Source organism: Moschus berezovskii, chromosome 8 (assembly GCF_049115385.1).
Source record: "Moschus berezovskii isolate FMDL1 chromosome 8, NW_MosBer_1.0, whole genome shotgun sequence".
In the NCBI taxonomy this organism is placed as follows: domain Eukaryota; kingdom Metazoa; phylum Chordata; class Mammalia; order Artiodactyla; family Moschidae; genus Moschus; species Moschus berezovskii.
In genome coordinates, this window is record NC_142467.1 from 49,527,021 (window position 1) to 49,535,902 (window position 8,882).

At 54.8% G+C, this 8,882-nt stretch overlaps 1 protein-coding gene across 1 annotated transcript in view; it reads right to left on the bottom strand.

Moving 5' to 3' along the window:
- Window positions 1-7,460, bottom strand: part of SYNPO (synaptopodin) — a 32,812-nt gene extending 25,352 nt beyond the window's left edge. The window contains exon 1 of the transcript XR_008686555.2: window positions 7,221-7,460. The gene's annotated coding sequence lies outside the window, so the exon portion shown is untranslated. The remainder of the gene's footprint in view (window positions 1-7,220) is intronic.
- Window positions 7,461-8,882: the final 1,422 nt, after the last annotated feature.

Here is an 8,882-nt window from a genome sequence, read left to right on the forward strand (position 1 = left end):
CCCTCAGTTGTCCCTTTGTGATTATACCTCTCCTTGAGGTCTGTTGACAGGTCTCAGGATGCATCTGCCCTGGAAGGTCACATTCCTCCCACAGCACCTTCTACTTCTCCAAATTCTCATGAGATTTGTAATTCCATCAATATTTGTTTGAATGTCAGTCTGTCCTGCCCCCTGGTAAGGAGCCCCTGCAGGGAAGGAACCTCGACTGTCACTTCTTTGCTATATCCCTGCCCCCATGCCTAGGCCATTTTTGTTGTTATTTAGTCACTAAGTCGTGTTCCACTCTTTGTGACCCCATGGACTGTAGCTCGCCAGGTTTCCCTGACCTTCACTATTGCCCAGAGTTTGCGCAAACTCATGTCCATGGAGTTGGTGATGCCATCCAACCATCTCATCCTCTGTCACCCCCTTCTCCTGCCCTCAGTTCTTCCCAGCATCAGGATCTTTTCCAATGAGTCGGCTCATTGCATCAGGTGGCCAAAATATTGGAGCTTCAGCATCAGTCTTACCAGTAAATATTCAGGGTTGATTTCCTTTAGGATTGACTGGTTTGATCTCCTTGCTGTCCAAGAGATTCTCAAGAGTCTTCTTCAGCACCACAGTTTGAAAGCATCAATTCTTCAGTGCTCAGCCTACTTTATGTACAACTCTCACATCTGTATATGACTACTGGAAAAACCATAGCTTTGACTATACAGACTTTTGCTGGCAAAGTGATATCTCCGCTTTTTAATATGCTGTCTAGGTTTGTCGTAGCTTTTCTTCCAAGGAGCAAATGTCTCTTAATTTCATGGCTACAGTCACCGTCTACAGTGATTTGGAGCCCAAGAAGATAAAATTGTCACTGTTTCCTCTTTTCCCCATCTATTTGCCATGAAGTGATGGGACTGGATACCATGATCTTAGTTTTTGAATGTTGAGTTTTAAATCAGCTTTATCACTCTCCTCTTTCACCTTCATGAAGAGGCTCTTTAATTCCTCTTTGCTTTCTGCTATTAGAGTGATATCATCTGCATATCTGAAGTAATTAATATGTCTTCAGGCAATCTTGATTCCAGCTTGTGCTTCATCCAGTCCAACATTTTGCATGATGTACTCTGCATATAAGTTAAATAAGCAGGGTGACAACATAGTCTTGACATACCCCTTTCCCAATTTTAAGCCTGTCCATTGTTCCACATCTGGTTCTAACTGTTGTTCTTGACCCGCACACAGGTTTCTCAGGAGGTAGGTAAGGTGGTCTGGCATTCCCATCTCTTTAAGAATTTCCCACAGTTTGTTGTGATCCACACAGTAAAAGGCTTTAGCATAGTCAATGAAACAGAAGTAGGTATAATTTTTGGAATTATGTTGCTTTTTCTATGATCCAGTGGATGCTGGAAATTTCATCTCTAGTTCCTCTGCCTTTTCTAAATCCAGCTTGTACATTTGGAAGTTCTTGGTTCATGTTCTGCTGAAGCCTAGCTTGAGGGATTTTGAGCATTACGTTGCTAGCATGTGAAAAGAGTGCAACTGTACAGTAGTCTGAATATTCTTTGGCATTGCCTTTCTTTGGGACTGGAATGAAAACCGACCTTTTCAGTCCTAAGGCCTAGGCCATTCAGTTCAGTTCCGTTCAGTCGCTCAGTCGTGACTGACTCTTTGCGACTAGAGTCAGCCTAGGCCTCAGTTGGGCTGAATCAACATCTGCTGAGTGAATGAGGGAATAAATGAATGCAGACAGTGCTCACATCTGCCTCGTGGTTCTCAGCGACTCTGCTTACCCTGGAGAAGCTGTAAGGGGCCAGGACCTGGAGGATGACGTGCTTCTAACCCTGCCCTGCTACAGTCCAGCTGAGTGGGCTTCACAGGGCACATCACCTCTCTGAACGGGGAGCGCTGGTCGTCAGGTCTAAATGAGCAGTGGAATCTGAGAAAGGCTCTGGAAGCAGGAAAGAGCTCTAGCTGGTAACACTGCTCCTCCGTGTTTGAGGCCCGAGTGGCAAAGGGCTGCATTCAAGGCCACACAGCCAGTGGGTGGGGATGCCAGACCCCCACCCCCGCCACCCCCTGCACAGCTTAAAGCCAACAGGCCCACCCAGGCCCAGGGGCCCACCATCCGCCCTAGAGGTGGGACAGGGGTGGAGGAGGAGAGGCGAGGTGGCTGGGAGCATCCAGCCTCAGGCCCAGAGCCAGTGCTGGGGTAGGCAGGGCCTCCTGCAGGAGCCCTGAGTGGGGCCTGGCAGCTGGGCATTGGGCGCTAACTGGCGAGAGTTGGGCGGTGGCAGGCCTGTTCCTCATGCGCGTGACAGTCTATTTTTTAATCAGCACCCTCCCCATCCCCCAACGTCATGTGCCGTCCTCAAAGGCGCCATGTCAGGAATCATGTCTTGGCTGAGACCAGGGGCCACCTCGGCCATCGGCGGGAGGGTCCCCAAGTCCCACATCCTCATGAAGCCCACAAGTCCGGAGCAGCCTGGAAAGCATGAGAGGAGACTCAGGGAGCCTGTGTGACAGGCTCAGGCCTGGGGCCTTGGGCCTGTCCTTGGACTCTCTGACCTCAGTTTCCCCTGTCCATCCCGTGATGGGAGTCATGCCAGACTCCATGTGTGTGTGTGGGGGGTGTATGACAGCTCCAGCTCTCAGGATCCACTCAGACGTCACGACTGACACTAAGGACGCCCACTCATCAGGTCCTGGCAGAGCCTCCTGTGCCCACAGCACTCCCAGTGCACTCGATCCTCCCCAGCCTCCTCCCAGAGGAGGAGGAGAGGGGAAGGCAAGAGGCTGAGCTGGCTCAAGGGCGCACCTTAGAACCTCAGACCCAGGGAGGCGCCTCCTTCCAGCGCCTGGGGGCAGGGATGATGAGGGGCAGAGGGGAATGCCGTATGTTCTCAAGCACGCAGGGTGGCCCTTCTGAGCCTCTGGCACTCCACAGGGCAGGAGAGAGAGAGCTGTATGGGAGTTAAGCACACAGGCTTTGGGGCCAAAGGCCTGGGTTTGAACCTGGCCGGTCACCAGCTGTGTGACCTTGGGAAGCTCACTGAACCTCTCTGTGCCTCTGTTTCACATCTGTAAACTGTTGATAATAACAGTACTTGCTTCATAGAGTTGCCGACATGTAAAGAACTTAAAACACTCTGGCACACAGTAACCCTAAAAGATAACTACTTCCCAAGAACTTGGGCTTTTATCTGTCAAACACTTAGTCTCCAAGAGATTTTATTCCAGAGGATTACATGCAATCTCACGTAATTCAGTCTCATGTCAGCCCCCTCTCCTATCTCTGGGGCGCATCCAGCCTGCCCCCTTCCCCCCCATCCTGGTGGCCGCCCCTCCTGCCAGCCCAGTGGTTTTCATGTCTGTCAAGCTCTTTCCCACTCACAATCCCCTTGCATCCTTCCTAGTCCATTCCATAGTAGCTCAGAACCAAAGCATGAGCCCCCGAGGGAGCAAATAATTTGTCCAAGACCACCAGCCTGTTAGCTGAGGCAGAGGGTTCAAGTATCTATTCCTGAAGCTCGATCCAGGCCCTATCCACTATACTGTGCCCATCCTCCCACTATCAAAACCTGTTCCTGGCTAAACGTCAAAAAGTAACATACACTGAGATACGAGTCTTGAGCAAGTGTCCATCTTCTCCAGGGCTTGCTATTTTAACAGAGATCAAAACATGATAATACTATTTAAGATGTAATAGTTATTTTTATCTTCACATTAAATTTTTAGAACAACAGTACAGGATAGGGTCTGCTATTGTTTCTGTTTTATAGACAAGGAAACACAAGCCGAGAGAGGTTATGTAACATGCTCAAGATCTCCCAGAAAGCCAGAGACAGAGTCCAGGGGTCCAACCCCAGGGTCTGTGTATCAGGCATGCAGGTGGCTAGCACAGGAGTAGACAGAATTTTGCTTCACCTGTTGGGTAGGATAGGGTCGGGTCAACACAGCCCTACGCTATACTGCCTCACTAAGTGGAAAAGATGAAGCTAGGATGGTGGAATTTCAGGCAGCAGCCAGTTGGTGAAGATTTCATTCCGGAGAGAGGGATTTTGTGCACCTCTGGAGTTACAGGGCCTGGAGGCTGTCCCCACGCTGACTCCTCCTCTGGCCGCACTGGGTAGCAATGGAGCCACAATGTCCAGTGCCAGTTCACAAAGGGCTCTGAGCTCACACTCACACACTCACAGGCCTAACTCAGCAGAGCCCAGCCACCCCATGACCCTCACAGGCCTGGGTTCCTTTGGGTCCACAGCCTGAAGCTCTGAGGGATGAAGACATTTTCATAACCCACAGCCCATGTCCACCCCACTCCCCACCCCCAGCTCTTAGTTTAGAGTATTTACCATCCTCTGAGACATCTTTCCTCCCAACCAAATTCTTACCATTCTTCTAGACCCAAGTTCTAGACAAGCCAACTCCACAAAGCCTGCCATGACCACACCTTCAAATACCATTCAGGTTTCCGATCGGGTGTCACCTCTGGTGAGAGGCCTTCCCTACCCACCGACACGAAGAAGCCCCTCTAAGAGCTCGCCAAATTTGCAACATGGCTTTTTGTTGTTTTTCATACTACTTTTATCTGTCTGAAACTGTCCTGCTGATTTCTTTGCTTTCCTTTTTCTTCTCTCTCTCCAGTTAAAATGCAATCTTGAGGGCAGGGACTTGTCTATCATGTTCACTATTGTAACCCCAGTGCCTAAGGACCTGTGCACCCCCTAATTAGACAGGGACCCTGAGGTCCATACAGGGATTCACCCAAGGTCATGTGGCAGGCAAGTGGCAGAGGTCAGCCTAGCGCCTGCACCTCTGCACTGGGCCCCCTGCAGCACATAGCCCGCCCCCATCCCTACCCCAGCTGACCCTCTGCTGACCTGTCTTTTCCTTGCCTTCACACTATAGAGGGGCCAGAGCCTGCCAGGCCTGGGCCGCTGTGCCTCTCCACTGCCCCAGGGGCCTTCAGTGCCCCAGTCTGGGCAGTGCGGCCTGCTTCCCCCTCAGTCCCTCCCTTCCTGGCACCAGCAGCTCCGATGAGCTCATGTCTGGGAGCCTGGGAGCTGCCCTGAAGGAGAAGGTGCCTCCCAGGCCAGGCCCCTAGGCCGGGAGGTGTGTTCAGCCTGGCTGGATGGCTGTCCTGGCAGGTGGAGAAAGTGGGCTGACCCCTGCCCAGCCCAGCGCCCAGGGCTGTGGGGTGGACTCAGGGAAACACGTGTCACCCAGGGAGATGGGGCATGACTAGGGCTGGAGAGGAGATGTGGAGGAGGCTCCTCTTGCACTTCTCCCATCTCTCCAGAGGCTCCTTGGCCACGCTGGCCCTCCTGCTTGTCAAGGAGCTGCTCTGTCCCAAGGAAACGGGGTTCTGCTGCCTTCTCACAGAACCCCCCAGAGCCAATCTCTTTTGCTCCCTGGTCTCAGTCTCCCCAGCTCTAAAATGGAGAGATTAGATAAAATGCTGACTGAAGAGGCTAGGGATTAGTTGGGAACCAGGCCAGGCTTGAAATGCCACAGAGTTTTTTTGTCTTTATTTATTTATTTTCACCTTAGGATAAAGTAACAGATAACAAGGAAAGGAAGGCGTTAAAGGCCTTATTTTAATCATGTAAATCCTGATTTCAACCACAGTTTCATTTAGGTACTAGACTGGAGAGAAGGGGGGTGGTCCCAAGGGCCAGCCTGCAAAGTGGCGACTGGGAGCCAAGGTTGGCATAGCAGCAAGCAATTCACTTTTGGGAAGTTCTCTGAATATCAGACTAGCGTGATCTGAGTCCATTGCCCTCATTGTACAGATAGGGAAGAGAAGAGGAACCAATGCATGATCCCACTGGGAGACAGAGGCAGGGGTTCCCGCCCCACACAAACACAGTATTTTCATCTCCTTCAAGGTGCCATCCCACTGTCTGACATAACACAAGTCTGGGAGGAGGAAGAGGTCATCAGTCTGTCTGTGGTGCTGTCCCCCAACACAGGATGGGGCCCAGGCCTGGGGATGGTGACAGGAAGGCTGGCACCTGCAAGGCTTACAGTCCCTTACCTAGCCTACCCTAGTCCCTCTGAACAGCATCCTATCTCATCCTAATCCTTGCACCATGACAAGGATGCGGTAACCTCTGACTGCCCCTAAAGCCTCTACCAGTGGCTGCTGTCTTCATTGCAGGTAGCCCCTCAGGGGCCACCGCCCACACTCTCACTGGGAGTCAGAGAGGGCAGGGGGCTTGCCCCAAGTTCACAGAGCAAAATGGTGTATTCCCGCGCCACCTGCCACTCGGGGTAGGGTGGGGACCGGTTTGCATGACGCTTCCCCACTGTCTCTTGTCCTTTGTGAACAACCCAGACCCACGGAACACGGGAAGTCCTGTCCCCGTCCAGAATTGGCTTATAACCTGGAGTGGAGGTGGGGAGGGAGGGAGAAGTTCTCTTCCGAGTTCTCAAAAAGGTCCTGTCAGGGCTCTGGACGGAGCCCGCTGAGTCGGCGGTGCAGTGGTTAGTTAGATAGGAGCCCCACCCTTCAGCTGTCCGGCCTCAGCAATCACCTTGGCACAGGGCGAATTGTGAGAATGTGATTTAGAGGCTGGAGGGCAGTTCTACCTCGCCCCCGCAGGCACTCAGGAGAGGCCTCGGTTTCCCCAGGTGGGGCTTGCGCAGGTTCCCCGCTCCCCCGGCCCGCGCGGTTTGCGGGGCCCGGATCCTGCGTGCCTAGCCCGCCCCGCGCGGTGGGCGCCCCGCCCGCGGGCCCAGCACACGCCGTTCCCGCTGCCCCACAGGCGCCCATGTTGGTCAGCCCAGCAAGGCGCCCAACCCAACCCGCCGCTCTCAGCTTTCACGAGTCCAGCCGTTCCCCGCTTCCCCAGAACTGGGATGGGTGCGCACACCTCGGGCTGTCGCCCACCTGCGAGCCCGGGGCTGTCCCGGCCGTGATCTGCCGGCGGGCTGGGGCTGGAGGGCTGGCTCTCCCTCGCAGCCTCGGGGAGTCGCTGCCCGGCGTCGCGGGTGCCCCCCACACCCCCTCCTCCGCCGCTGCGCTGCTTCGAGATTTCCCCAGCCGCCCTCCTCTGCCGCCCCACTGTACAGGTGGGGAAACTGAGGCCCGGCGTGTAGCAGCCACTGGGCCAAGGTCACCCTGCCTGTGGGGCCTGGAGCCCAGGTTGCACCTCCACCTGGGCGGCGCCCGGGCCGACACAGGTGGGAAGGGGCGAGGCTTGCTGGGCGCCGGCACCCCTGCCCGGCCGGCGCCCCTCACTCACCTCCAGCCTCCGCGCCCGGTCCCAGATCTCACCAGCGCCGCCAGCTCCGCGCACCTGGCCGCGTCCATCAGCGCGCCCCACCCCGAGCGAGACCCCCGCCGCCGCCCCCGCCCCGCGCCGGTCGGCCCCGCCGAGCCTCCGCCACGGCCCCCTCCGCCACCGCCTAGCGGGCTGCGCGGGACCCGGAGCCGGGAGGGCCGGGCGGGCGGGCGAGCCGCGCTCCAGCCGCCCGCTCCCCGGGGCCCTAGCGCCGCCCCGCGCGCCCCGCCCAGCCCTCGGAGGTGCGATTGCCTCCTCCTGGGGTTCGGCCTGCAGTCTCCCCGCGGGGCTCCTCCTCCCTTTCCTCTCCCTGGCCTCACTCTCTGCTGCTTGAGTGTCTCTGTTTCCTCAATTGTTCTCTCTCTCGGTTTCTCTGTTTCTTCTTGTCCCTCTCATCTATTCGCCTCCACCCACTTTCCTCTATCCTTCCCATTAACTCCATTTTAAATCTGTCTTTGTGACCCTTTTCCCCGTAACTGACAGCACCTCCAATCTCACCAGCCCGTTTCCTTTCAGACTCAGATGCCTACCCTCTCAGGCCCATCCCCTCCCTGCTCAGCAGCAGTAACTAGAATAACCGTTCAGGACTTGGACAGGCAGGACTGCCCAAGTAGAACTTAGGCAAAGGGAGATTGAGGAAGACTGTCACCTCCTAGACTGTCTGGGGCCATCCCCTGACTTAACTGGTGGGCCGGCAACAACAGAGGCAGTGATGCTCAGAGGCCCATGGCAGGGGTCATCGTGCATCAGAATCAAGTAGGGATGCTGTGGAAAGTTGAGATTTTCACTATCAGGTGCCTCCTCCCAGTGGTGAAAGGCCTGGGAGTAGGCTTGGAATAATAAGCACCCTTCATTCCCCCAGCAATTCTGAAACAAAACCACACTTGGAAAAACGCTGTCCTGGGTTTTCACCAAACTTTCCCTGGATTCCAAGTACCCCATCCCTTTAACCAGGGTGATTCCACTTGCATGTTTTTTCTATCAGGGTTCTGTGTTTAGATTTCTGCTAGAGGAAGTTGGAAATGTGCTGATATAAGCCCACCCACCTGAGGTTCTGTGAAATGCAGAGCCGCAAGTGCCTGGTTTGAGATGTCCCCTGTCTTCAGCGGATTGGCTTAGAGTGCACGGGGTCAGTGGCAGACAGGACAAGCCCTCCCCGGCTTCTCCTGACCCTCTGCTTGGCTTCTTGGCCACAGAGAGTTCCTCTGACCCAGTGGCTGCTCTTGTGCCAGGGCTGCCCCAGGTGGCATGGTGGGGGGAGCGGGCACTGAAGGGGTTGGGGGATTGGCATCAGGCAGGATATTGCCTGCTGTCTGAGTGCATGCGCTACAGCCCAGCCTGTGAGAAACCAGGAAACAAATTGTGTGGGAGACAGAGACAGGGAGGGAGGGAGGCTAGGATTACTGCGTGGGTGGGTATGAATGTGAAGATGGAGAAAAGGAAGGGCAGAAAGTGGTTCGGTCTGAATGTGGGCGTGTGACAGTGGGTGTGCAGAGTGGATGTGCCTGCAGAAAAAACGTGTGTGCCTGCAAGAGAGATTGCCCAGTGTAGGTGTGTGAGCAAAGGAAAACGGAGAGAAGAACATGCTTTTATCCTGTATCTAAGGGGAAGAATGTGTGTGTT